Source organism: Polyodon spathula, chromosome 20, assembly GCF_017654505.1.
Source record: "Polyodon spathula isolate WHYD16114869_AA chromosome 20, ASM1765450v1, whole genome shotgun sequence".
In the NCBI taxonomy this organism is placed as follows: Eukaryota; Metazoa; Chordata; class Actinopteri; order Acipenseriformes; family Polyodontidae; genus Polyodon; species Polyodon spathula.
Window position 1 is genome coordinate 2,932,318 of NC_054553.1, and position 13,971 is coordinate 2,946,288.

Genomic DNA, 13,971 nt, shown 5'->3' on the forward strand with positions numbered 1-13,971 from the left:
AGTGATTTGGATTATTTGTTTTACCACAAGTATTTAATTGCCTGGGTCAAGTCAGCATGTGCTTAACACCTGCAACAAATTTACCAGATTTTCTGGGCAGCAGCCAACATAGTAAGTCAAACACATTCTGTGTTCTCCAAACATGCTTCAATGCTCATGTACGCACTTTTCTGAGAAATGCATAAAAGTACAGTACATCCCTGTGTTTAGTCAGATCTCCACAAATCTTTATACGAGTCCAGTATTCAATTAGAAACAGGCTAACTTAAAGATATACAACTAATTTCATGACAGCAGTTTAAGTTTTGGGTGTGTGCTTATGCACAAGTGTACTGGTATCTATCAGTAGATATCTACAAGGTCTATCTAATACATAGCACAAGTCAAAATTGAATGCAAAACGTATTCTTGCCAATGCCAACAGGCAGCAGTTATTGTGCAACAGCTGGCAGACTGTCAGCAAAATAGCCTACTACAATCCAGTCTGTATGGATATACAATCAATAATAACTGAGCAAATCAATGAATACCCCAAAGTGTTTTTTTGTATTAAAAAAAAAAAAAAAAAAAAAAAAAAAAAAAAAAACTAATTTTGCCTTTACAGACAGGCATCCTTTTTTTTTTTTTTGTTCCTGGGGAGTAAGTGTTATTTCCTAATTGCTTATGCCTCAAAAGTATAGAAAATGGCTATTATTCCCCACAAACTTTGCTTTTGTGACCAGGGCAGTGATATTTCAAAATACCACTATTTCCAATGAGAAAACAGGCAAATGTGTGTCTTTTCGTTCACATCAAGTCAGAAAAAAACAACATATGAATCCAAATTAACATGTATTTATACTAAAGTAATACAAAAATGACTACAAAAGATTTAGAAGTGAGTAGTTTCTCGAGATTTACAATTTACGAAAAAGAGAGAAACTTGACAGGTTATACACATCCTTTATAAATCTAGGGTTTAGCAGTTACAAAACTGAAAGAACATCAACAAATATCTGAATTCCACAAAGCAGCAGCAAGTTGACAATTAATTTGTGTCTGTGATGCAACAAACAAACACCTGTACATAAGAAGTTGAACTCATCTTAAAAGAAAGAATGGAAAACAGGCAGAAACTATTTTTATATATTTTAATAAATCCCAAGTATTGCTTATTATAGTTGTAATCTTAGTAGGTTACTTAATTTTTACTAGCAAATGTGTTCCAAACTGCACAGAAAGAAACGTTTCCTTAAAGTATGGTATAAAGTTGTTGAGGTGAGGTCACAGGGAAGCTTGTGAATCTTGAAGAACACAGTAAGACTGAGGCAATACATCGATTTATCGATTGATAGTCAAGCCTGTGCATCGTTTGTGTAAAGGGTTTAAGCAAAGGAACATTTTAATTTTTTTATTAACTTTGGAATCAGCAATTCTTTTTTGCATTAATCACAAAGCTTCTATGCTCCCCTCAGGTCTGACTCACTGAATCTGCATGCGATTGAGCTCACCTTCTCAGCTAATTAAAACACACAACACGATAGGGAAGCCACCATTCAGAAAAAAATGTCTGTTTATACCAAAGCTGTGAAATGAAACATAACCTTTTTTTTTTAGCCTGAGAGGCTGTCAATCCAACCAAGGAACAGGAACATAAACTTAGAGATGATTATAGAGATGACAGGAGACAATTACTTTGCAATGCCCTCAGAAATCTGGCTTCATAACTGCCTTGGTTTATTAATCTAAAATGGGGTTTATAAGGACAGCTAAATAAACAATGTATTCAGATCTATAATATACACACGAAGCACCACCACGACATCATCATAGGCTGAGAACAAATGCAAAGATATATCTAACTTCCTATAGCAAGACATAAGTTTCATCCTATAATTAGCAAAGTGATAAACCACATACAGGCGGAAAAAAATACATTTCTGAAAGCTGTAACCTAGCCTGACTGATTTAATCAAATTTAACAACAGAATTACAGAATTGCTTTTCATAATTTAAAGAGATACAGTATTGTGAATTTTGGGCTGGTCCGAATGCAAGAGCATATCATCTTAATTACAATACATGCTTGGTGACATCATAACGACCACTTAAGGGATGAAGAGTTTTCCCCTCCCCAAACCAAAGACAGAAGAGACAGAGTGGTATTACAAACAACACAGTGTCGTGTTCATATTGCGGGGACTCATCTTAAATATATACTTGTCTGGTTATTCGTTTAGCGTGTTTGACACAACATAGCAGATCCTAACCCATTTCTTATGTGAAGGATTTCACCTTGAGTACGAGAAGTAAATGTGCTGTTTATTACTGCAATAAACACCCTTTTGTTTTCAAAAGAACTATTCTGTTTCTTCACCAATATTATCGCACCTTGTATATATAGGCCTGCATAATTGTATGATGCGTAAGACCTTTATTTTTTTAGTTAAATTAGGCTAAGCAGCCACAGAAATACCAGAGAAAAAACATTTATTGTATACAATTGCAGTTAAAAAAAAATAATTCAAATTAGCCTTGTTACAAATACTACTAAATATTAATAATAATAATAATAATAACAACAACAACAACTATCTAAATTGGTTGTAATTACTCAAAACATTGTTTCTTTTTTAAAAAACAAAATGACAGGGAGTGCAAATTATTAAAACAATCTATTTAAAACTTAGTACATAACATGAAACGCAACTGTGCAACAGATCAACTATAAATCAGAGTGCAGAGAGGGAGTTGCACAGATCTTTTGCCAGACTTGTCACCATTTCCCAGTATATGTATTTAATGTTTCCGCTTAGAGTGCACTCTGTATTTTAGTTTTGCCCCATAACACCGACAGCTCTGCTTTCTTGCTCTCCCCAGTACACACCAGTTGTCAGAAAGAAAAAAATTAAAATTCTGAAAAAAAGCTAATCATTGGTACAATCTAAATATTTAAACAATAAAAAACACACACCAAAAATAAGACCGTTAAAGGGTGTTTGAAACTAAACCAATAACTAAGTGGTTTACAATAAAATATCATGGAAAAAACACAATACAGGATATTTTTTGTATGCATTTTTAAAAAATTCTCACTGATACATTCAAATAATACACTTGTTTCTCCGACGTCTACCAGCATCTGCACCCGTTTAACAAAGCAAAAAAGTTATCGTCAAAAGTTTACATAGCCCAATGTAGAGTATGTATATTTGGGGTATGTACACTTTTGACAACAACTTAATAAAAACGTAAACATTTACAAATACTCCCCGATAAACAGTTAATAAATTCAAATATTCAGGACGTTATGTTTAAAAAATAATAATACAGCTTTAAAACGATGGTTGCATAATGTAAAACTTTCAATATTTATGACATGTAACTATTACTCCAGCCTAATTTTATTACTGGCATATGTTATTTACATACCGAAACTTTATAAAGCAAGCATGCAAAAATAAAACAGCACTAGAATTAAGGTAATCCCTGTCTCTTTTCTGGCATGAATGAAAATAGGTTCTTGTGTTGCCAAGTGATGACAGCAAAGTAGTAATTTACACATGGAGCTGCCATAAAAGGTCAGGATCCAACCACTTGGAATCAAACTGCAAATTTTCATCCGTTGCATTGTCTCCAAATTGAAGTATAAAATACAATCAATTCACCAAAAGATCCTCAATAAAAAAGGGTGACCGTTTATATTGCTGGTGCCAACCGGAGGCTACAAAATGGATTTCACAAGCCACAGATAGCACTCATGCAAGTATAAATTCAACTGTTGTGACTTTCCTAAAACTACTTGGCAACTACATTGTTGCAATAAATCCCACTGTAAATGGTTACCGCATTAGGGTATTGTAGCATTCACAGCACTAGTAAAAAATCTGCTTAAATAAACTCTTTATGGCCTCAGTTAAAAAATAAATAAATAAACACACCTTATCGCTGCGCCCTTGAGTCGGCAGAGCTTCCCAACATGCTTCCTAAAAAGCAGCTTGAGGTTTTGCAACAAGAGAAGAGACTCATGCAGTCACTACCTGCAGTTTTAAGTGTTACTTTTAGGAAGTGGTGTGAACCCAGGGAAGAAATATGGTCGCTTGGTTTATTTTTAGACATACCTGGGCTACAGGTCTTGTGAGAAGTAAAGTACATCTCCCAGTATAAAAGCACTTACTCATCTTCAAAAGTCTTTTAAAGTGTCTGAAGCAGATGTTTAAAAAAATAAATAAAAATAAATACAGCAACAGGTTTGTTTGTTTACGTGCAAGTTTTGCACAAATGAAGGCTGACCAACTAAAGCATCAGTTTTGTAAACAGCAGAATGAATATATTTTACTGCTTAAAAAAAGAAGGCTGTTGAGCTTAAATTGCTTTGTGAAATAAACAGATGGCATTGTTCAATGGGTGATAGTATTGAGCAGGCTTACAGTCATGTTGCTGAGTAATATGAAACTACATGGTTTTTTTTTGCTTTTTTTGTTTTGTTTTAAGTATAAACTGTTCTCAAAAGTAACCAGTATGTTTCATACAGATAGGAAAAGATAATAAAACGTCACTACCAAGTGTTGTGCTCAGTATTAGTACTGTAGTTTTTAAAAAAAGATTAATGTTTTATTAAAATGCTGTGGAGATACTGTAATTGTATAACAAAAAAATTAAAACATTTGAATTTATTGTAGATGGTTGTGTGTGTTTTTATTTTTCTGTTACCCTCACTATAAACACCACCCTCGCTTACTGCCCGTTTTTACCCATGGCCCTTACCTGGTAGTATAAAGAGGGTTGACTATTTTCAAATGCAGGGCTTGAATTTCACTGTGTGCGGGGGGGAGGGGTTCCCCCCTATACTGCAGCCAATGGGGGGGGTAGCAAAAAAATAAAAAAAAATAAAAATAAAAAAAGGCACTGGTGTTGCTTTAAAATAAGCTGCTTTCAGAAGACCTAACAGCTGTTCATCCCTGTGAGAGAGAGCACTCTCCATTGCCCGATGTGAAGTTTTTGCATGCAGCAGAAGAAAAAGGTGCTTTTCTTTTTAACCAGCGTTCCATTTCTTTTAACACTTTCCACTCAGCCCTATTTCCACCTGTTTTTCACTGTTTTCATTTATGTATGTTTATGAGGGAAGCTGAGCTTCTCAGCTTTCTAACGATACCGCCCCTTTCAGTCTAGCTGCTACAATAACAGAGCAAACTCAAAACGAAACCTAAGCTGTGAACTCTGTCACATGATGAGAGGCTTAACTTCAGGCAATCGTAGTTCCAGCTAGCAGTACCCATACACACACTGAATAGTCTCTGGAGAACCCAGAGTCTTTACTTTTAAACAAACCAAATAGGTGGCATTTATGGTGCCTGAATAATATTTGCTTAACTTTTGGTGCGCTGGCACCCCAAAATGAATGAGTTTTAGGAGTTAAAGGTAGTCACCACAACACCTAGATAGAGTTCATAGCGTCTTTTTTTTCAAAATTGTTTACTTACTGCAGTGTACTGCGTTTCTACAATGCTAAAAGATAGTGGCCGAGAATCGCTTACGTGAGAACAGTCTCGCGACATTTAAAATATCCAGCACTACTTTTATTTATTTTAACCAGAACTACTCAGAATGTGGCTCATAGTGTTTTCATCACTGACACCCACTTCCTTAGAGATTGTTGTTGCGTTTCAGGCATTCTAAATTGGGTAAGAAGATACAGTAGCTTGGTGTCTTAAAATATCTCTGTGGGATTTTCAGCACTGAAAGTTGCAGATATGCAGGAGCAACTTGGAAAATGTGCGATTCCCGTGCTGAAATTCAAATCCTAATACATAAGTATATACAGAAGTACAACAAAGCTAAACACACAATGATCAATGATTCTCGGCACTGCTCATCTATGACAATGCTGGTTTCCCCAAACCAAGAATCTTGGATATAGTACCTAAAGCCAAATCCGGTAGTCACATGTGTGTTAACCAGGGTCAATGACACCAGAGCATCAGTGCATCCAGTGTTTGTACCAACAACGCTCTGTCCAACAGCAATGCTGATGAGCTTCAGGATCACTCCTCTTTCTGTGTTTTCGCAACTTAAGATCTGGGAGGGTAGTTTTCAGATTTTGTAAACAAAATACTGCAAAACAAATGTCCTAGAAAATGTGATATTTACCATTTACATGTAGAACTCTGCCAAGCAATGTGTTTGGTTTTATTCCCTATCTTTTTTATGAGCTACATTGTAGGAATTAATACAAATCTAAAAACACAATGATTATGCTGCAAAACATCTCCACGATAGGTACAACAACAACGAGACTCAGCATGTTAAAGTATTGTATTTGACTCGATGGGTTATCTAAACAACTTTTTTTTCTGTAGCATTAATTGAAACTTAGCTAGGCAGCCTTCAATTTCGTTCTGTGGGAAGTATTATTATTTTCAATAAAGCATATTATGAACTGTGACATTTATTCTACTAAATATCACAATACCTTTAAACCTGCCCTTGATGTAGTTATAAATATCTGCATTTCAAGATTTACTGGAAACAAGATGAAACTGAGCTGCTGACTGCCTGAAATGGAAATCCAAGAAAAACATTAAAGTAGCAAGATGGGCAGCCAATGAGAAAACAGGGTTATTTACTTGTGCATGTTGGCACGAGAATCAAAATGACTTTGGCTGTGTTCACACTGGGTAGCCTGCACTCAGTACAGTTCAGTACGATTGGTGTGAAGTGTGAACAACAAAGTCCGCTTGGAAATTGAACCCTACTGAATACACATAAACAGCTGGTTTGGCAAACGCACGAGTCTGGTTTGCTTGCTAAACCTCAATGTAAGCAACAGCTGGACTTGGTCCTCAGGGCCTGAATTTCAGCACGGAAATTACAGCACTGTTTCAGAACTGTTTTGAAAAAAAAAAAGATGATACTAAGTCTATCTAGATGTTTTGCTAGCGGTGACTTTCACTTTAACTCTTAAAACTCAGCCCCATTCATTTTGGGGCGCCAGCACACCGAAAGTTACGCACATAATACTCAGGCATCGTCATGGCTTATTTAAAAGTACAGCCTCAGGGCTTTCCAAAGCCGTATTCAGTGTGTGTTTGCAGTACTACCGGAACTACAATCGCCTGAAGTTAAGCCTCTCATCATGTGACAGAGTTCACAGCTTAGGTTTCGTTTTGAGTCTATTGCCAAGGACCAATAAAAATAACTTAAGCTTGCACCCAAATGAACCTTGTCCCTTTGTTCACAGATAAATGTGAACACCAAGCACACCGACAGTTTCAAAATAAACAAACCAGACCAAGTTTGAAACTGTCCCAATGTGAATGCAGTCTTACTGCCTCTATCTGGAACAGCAGAGTTTAGGTTAATAGATGAATAATACCACCTGCCTCATTTTTTATTTTGTTTAAAAAATGACATTTGAAGTGACAAGATCCAAGATTATGTTGCGGAGATCAGATTACCTCCTGCAAAGTCTCTGAATCATAAATAGCTTTTCCTGGTATTAAGTTCAATGATGCTCTGCTTTCGTAAGTGAAGTTGGTTTACACTGTTCAAACTGAATGCTTACTGTACATGGAATCTCAAGTCACCTTTCACAAACATTCACAGGCCAATCACTAGGCCTGACTAACAGATGTGGCAAAATTTAAGTATGACATACAGACTACCTCAATATATTCCTGGAACCTGTCACTCTTAAATTTATGTTAAACACCATTACCAAGTTACAAGTTTCATTAAAACTGGATAAGCGATTCTCCAGAGTTATGCAAAAATGTACACTTGATAGTCAGGAGGATGGATGTACGGACAGACAATCCCCTACACCCCCCACTAATCTGCTTTTCTCAATGCAATGTTAATACCAAGGTTCGGGACTAAGCTGTTTTCCAAGGGTATGGAGAAATCTGTGAAATGTGATGTACGTACATACAGCCACCTCCACTAAATCCCCTTTGCTAAGTCATGAGAGACAGCACGCTGTATCTGAATAAGCAACTTACATGAACATGCCTGGAGACCCCTTTGCAAAGTACACAATATTGTAACACCAACAGCTTTCATGGACACAACCCAACACCCCCCCTCCCCATTAACCACAACAATTATTTTTGTTAAGTCTGATGCAATGTGATATTCATATTTTTAACATGATACATACATTGGACCTTTCCAAAATTCCCTTGTGGTGATGTTCTTCCACAAAGGGTAATACAACTCTGGCACTGAACAAGCAGCCAACCCTATTAAAAACAAACAAGGAGTCAAGGGTTTTGAATTAACTGTAGGGAATCTAAGCTTACAAAAACACTCAATTTCTATAACTTGAGTAGGATCCAATAATCAGAACCAAGAGTGTGTGTCGGTATACCTTTAAGACAGGACTTTATTTTAGCCTGCGCCAAAACCTAAAGTAGAGTCCTTAGGTTTTTAATACACATTTTTTATTTGTTCAGCATCAAGTAACTTTACAGAGACTAACCTAGGATGACCAATTGGATACAGAAAAATAAACGCAATGAATTAAACCGCAGTGCACATTTCATTCTCAACCTCTGCTGATGACTGTGACGTGAGCCACCATGAAAGTCTGAAATGAGCAAGTTGTTGATTTTTGCATTGTATTTATAGTTGGTTTTAGAGTTAGTGTTGCACACTGTGGTGCTGCAACAACCACCAGCAAATATATGCTGATAACAGTAATTACATTTTCAAACTTTTAAAGTTGCTATATAACGCATTAATACCAGAAACAAGCAACACACATTTCCCCTAAATCAGACATTGTTTTGTTATATTAGCTCTTAATGCATTTCATTTGCATCCCTACATTATGGAAAGCATATTTCTACTTCCTTTGGAGCCAAGTCACACACTTCTTAGCAGGCCTTATATTATACTGAAACAGCTATTCCTGAATTATACCAGCATGTAAAATAAGAGATCATGCAAGAGCTTCTGAAGCCAGAGAGGGTAACATTCACCTTTAGAGAACTGTTTATTTATTTATTTATTTTAAACCTGTCTGATTCAGAATTTTTTGCAAAACTGAATTTTTCCCCCTAAAACATTTGTTTCCAAAAACTGCAATTGTACAGTTATGTATATTTTAGTATTATTTACAGTATTTGTAATTGTTTTAAATTTGTTTAAAAATGTTTTATTCAAAATGGAACACATTCACAGTCCAGGTGAAAGCACCAACGCAAGACTTATATAAATGATCTAAAAATGAAAACAAGTGTTTGCTAGAACATTTGTTCATTTGAAAAAGGCACATTTGAGACCCATATATAGCAAGTCTGTGCTGATTTGGTTTAGTTAGCTACAACTACAGTACTTTAGGAATAAACCATTTAAAACCTACCAACTAGTAATGGGATGTATTTCCTACAATTATATTTGAGTGTCATTCAAACATGGGATTGTGCTGATTGAATTTTAAATGCAGCTGGTTTACAAAAAGCCTGAGGCATGTCCTTAGCAACACCCATAAATGAGCTCAATTTCACTGACAAAACACTGACACACAATTCCAGTTATTAAGTAAAACTGTATCTCCTTCAATAGTTGTTATTCACTTCGGACACAGTGGGGCTTTCCTCTGAACAACTAATACAAAAATTGCAGTCACTACCTCTTATTTGATATGTTCTTTCCAGTCATGTAATTTGCAGTGTTTGAATCCCGAGGTGTGACAGCGTGGTGCCTCAGTGCAATTTTTTCCCTTCATGCCATTGCCTGGACACATCACCGTTTAACCTTCGCCAAAACAGCACACCACATAGCACTCCGACTCCCTCCCCTCGGCACTCTGATCGTCCAATCAGCACAAACCATTACTTGCAGACATAAACAAGCTGAAAACAAAACAGCTGCAGCTTTTGTGCTCAAATGATGATCTTTAGCCAAGAATTGGGGACCCGGGCTAGTACAAAAAAAAAAAAAAAACTCTAGACACCAAGCGTTTGGGTATTCAAGGAACTAAATAATTTGCCTAAAACAAATGCACCACCGGAGCTTTGGTCGTGTACACTATTTACACAGATTTTATTTTAAAGTCAAGGAAGCGGATTTAGCGCCACCCAACCCCTTTTCAAAAAAACAAATGTTTGTTTCCATTCTTAAACAGGGTGTGGCTAAACTGAGTGGTGAATTTATTTCTACAACAAAGCAAATTAACCTGGAAAGAGCTAGCTTTTAATCCTATTATATGGAATTAACCATTTTTGTTTATTTTACTATGTAAAACAGACACATCTGGAAGCACTCACCGACTTAAAACAAATGGTTTGTTTATTAAATAAGACAAACAAATACCACCCTATACCCACCCCAAATTATAAATGCGTTAACGTGTAGAATTTATAAAGCCACAAATGGCAATGCGAACAAAACACGAAATGAAGAGCGATAAGGTCACATCAAGTGGAAATGTTAATTTAAATTTGAACAAGGCAATAGACTGACAAACAATGACCTCAAACATTCAAAATACAGTATTAAAAAGACAAGACTGTCAATGTTCAATGAATCAACAGAACAATGTATATATATTATATTATATATATATTATATATATATATATATATTATATATATATATATACACACACATGTGTGTGTGATTTGTTTGTTGTATTAATAGAACTGACCTCTGAACTATTAGTTATGTTTCACACGCGGTGGCCGCGGGCTAAAAATATTTCTTTTAAATATAATGCTCCTTCATTTCCACTAAAACAATTTGTAAAATGTACACCCTAAATGTTGTGGAAATCGTGAATGCATCATTATTCCTTAAAATGGAAATTGCTGTTTACGAATTGAGCCGGGCCTAACTCAGGTTGCCGGTACAAATAACCTGATATAAACACTACGCAAATCCCGTCTGTGGGATTACATTTGAGGGCAGCATATGAACCAAACATCTTCAAATATATGTTACAATATAATGTATTAAGGTTATTAGCTGTGTGTGTGTACCAGTATGTAAAACTACGGCACGATTAGCGTAGTACAGTAAAAAAAAAAAAAAAAAAAAAAAAAAACTATGCTATGCAAGCAAAAATATATATTTACAACTGAGCATTACAATTTACTCTACATTCATTATAAAAATACAACGTGTGCAACTGAATCAAACGTCCAACGTAATATCCAGATTATGCATAAACATTAACTTGTACATTTAAACCTAAAAACGAAATAACAAAACCCCCCTCCATCTTGCACACAGGCAGTCAAGCAGCTGTCTCGACGAGTTCTCCATCTTGGCTCGGACCTAACAACGCAATATGTGCTGGCCTTGCTCCGACAATAACCCACAACTCAATGTATATTTGCAGTCCCGTCGAAATAACGATCCACAGCCCGACACTGTTATCCCCCCAGGACTAAACGGTCAACTATAATTTTGCTTTTGAAAGGAAAAAAAAACAAATTCGTCCTTGTGTCCTCCATCTTGCTTCAGACTAGTTTAGTTTGGATAACTCCGCCGCTGTGTCATAAACACATTTCCGACATTACAGAGGGGAAGATGACAAACGAGAAAACGGTAAAACGCGAGTTAATCACATCGCCTCGATCCCAAACCCCTGGGCTGGGGGGAAAAACAGCGATTGCTTTTAAGTTGTGCGTCTCCTGTAAATGCCTCTCTGTCTCGCCTCTCTGGTTCCCTCTTCCTGACACCGACACGAACCTCCGACACAAACCAACAAAAACACAAACCAACAAACTTCTGGAACCTTCTCCGCCATTTTACAACTTACCTCGCCGCTGATATCGACCTCAGCCGGCTCCCGGGCTCACAGGGTTGTTGTAATCCAGATCTGGGACGGTTCGGGGGCTGTATTTTCTAATTATAACAGGTTATTTGACAGAGGAGTTTGAAAGTGGCGGTCAGAAGCGGGTTTTGGACTCTCTCTCTTTTACCCCGCTTGCTCTGTTCGGTTTGTTGTTTCGCTGATTGAGGAGAAGGGAGACGTGCTGCAGAAGCGCCACCTGGCGGGCAGAGAGGACGCGGTGCGCAAACTGTGTTCTTAGTGACATCTTGGGGAATTTTGGAGTGACTGCCTTTTTTGTACGTACAGTAGCTGGAATAGCGTCCCATTGTTCTGCGTGGATTTGTGCTCCAGAGGGAGGCAAGAACAAAAGCCAAAATAGGTTAGATTCGAAATGTAGTATTATTGTATGTATTGCTGCGTTTTAAATGCTCGAACTTTGTTACAGACTGTTTACCCAGTTATGAATGCTCATATTATACAGACATATAACAAAACTGGGAGTTCATTCAATATAATTGATTAACTTAAATACCCTCCCCCCTTTAATTCCTCATACATTTTGCAAATTTCTCTGAACATACACAACTCAGCCCTCTTCGCTTACTGAGTTCCCTTTCCAGTTTATCTCCCCTAAACACACTTTATTGATCTAAACCAGGGCTTCTCAAACTCGATCCTGGGGACCCCCTGTGGCTGCTAGCTTTCATTCCAACTGAGTCAATTACTTGCTACAAGCTACAAGAAAGGCACAGTTGTATTTCATCATAGTTATTCAATGGAAACATTTATGATACTTAACCTTCCCTTATAAAGGTTTACCTCAGTATTTTCTCACAGTGTTTTTGTAGTTTCCACATGTTTTTCCCATGGCTGTACTCTGCATTTACCATAATTTATCATGTTTTAAAATAATTTTAAAAAATGCTTTGCCATACCTTGCTGGTCTTTACAAAGCTTACCTATGCTTCACCATGCTTTTACTGTGCTTTATTACACTTTGCTATGCTTTCACTATAGGGAATTTTTTATAAGGGTTACTGAGCATAGTATATGATACTTTTGGATCACATTAGACCAAAGCCAGAAAAATCTTTGTAAAAACAGAGTAACCTTAGCCAGTGTAGTCATTCATAGTGAAGCACAGAGAGCATGCCGCTAATCTATGGGTCAGTGCTTAGTACCTGTATTATAAGCACTGCGTAGAGATTGAAACATTGTGCATTTAGCTTGTACATTTGCCACTGTAAACTAATGGGTAAGGGGAAGCTTAAAAAGGTTTACTTGACAATACAACTCTCTCAGCACTTGCACCAATTTGCATTATTTTCTGTGATTCACTCCTTCCTTCCCACTGGTGTTGTCTTTAATCTTTCTACTATGAAACCCTTTTACATTGTGGTTTACAAAACATGCCCTTGTATGGCTAAGGGATTGCTTAGATCTTATACCAGTTATGTCATGTAGATTAGGGATTGCTCAGATCTTGTATCAGTTATGTCATGTAGATCAGGGATTGCTCAAATCTTGTTCTTGTTTCCATGCACATACTGTTCTGCCTTTCAGGAATACAACAAGCTACACGTGTGCACTGTACAGTACAGTAATCATTGCATGGAGAAACCTTCAGCTCTTTTCATGTCAGATATGCACATATTTCACTCAACAATGAGCCAGGTAACTTGTCGCATCCCAGTACTGTATGTTTCCAGATTACAATTTGAAGTGTAAAACAGAATTAAAAGGGATAGCAGTGATCATACTGCTAGTGATAATAAACAGTAACATGGCTTTACTGCTTTAATATATTCTCCCCTCCAACAAGTGTATAAAAAATCATAGTTACATAAAATCATAGTTAAACCATATATATGCGTGCGTATGTTTACGTATTTACGCGTAACTCAGTTACTATTTGTAATATTATATTGAAATGCCTGAATCTAATTTGAATAGATTTGAACTAATTTTGTTTCATACAGACACACCGTTAGTGCCGGTGGTTTTGAAGGGTATTAATACACTTGTATAGGAGGTGCTTTCATTCCCTGCCTCTATAACTGCTATCTGGGCAGGGAAGAAGCTCTCAGGACCCTGCTGGATCAGGTCTGCCATGCGAGGTGGCGTTCTGCAAGGAAACTATTTCAACTGTCACGACGAATGCTTCTGCAAAGCACTGGTGTTTTAAAAGTCAAGTGAAATCTTAATTACTT

At 36.7% G+C, this 13,971-nt stretch overlaps 1 protein-coding gene across 2 annotated transcripts in view; it reads right to left on the minus strand.

Moving 5' to 3' along the window:
- LOC121295442 (cohesin subunit SA-2-like) overlaps positions 1-11,986 on the minus strand; it is a 32,719-nt gene extending 20,733 nt beyond the window's left edge. The window contains exon 1 of one of the 2 annotated variants that reach the window (XM_041220051.1): positions 11,747-11,986. The gene's annotated coding sequence lies outside the window, so the exon portion shown is untranslated. Of the gene's footprint in view, positions 1-8,137; positions 8,222-11,746 lie in introns of those variants that run through there. The other variant, XM_041220052.1, reaches the window with a different exon arrangement.
- Positions 11,987-13,971: the final 1,985 nt, after the last annotated feature.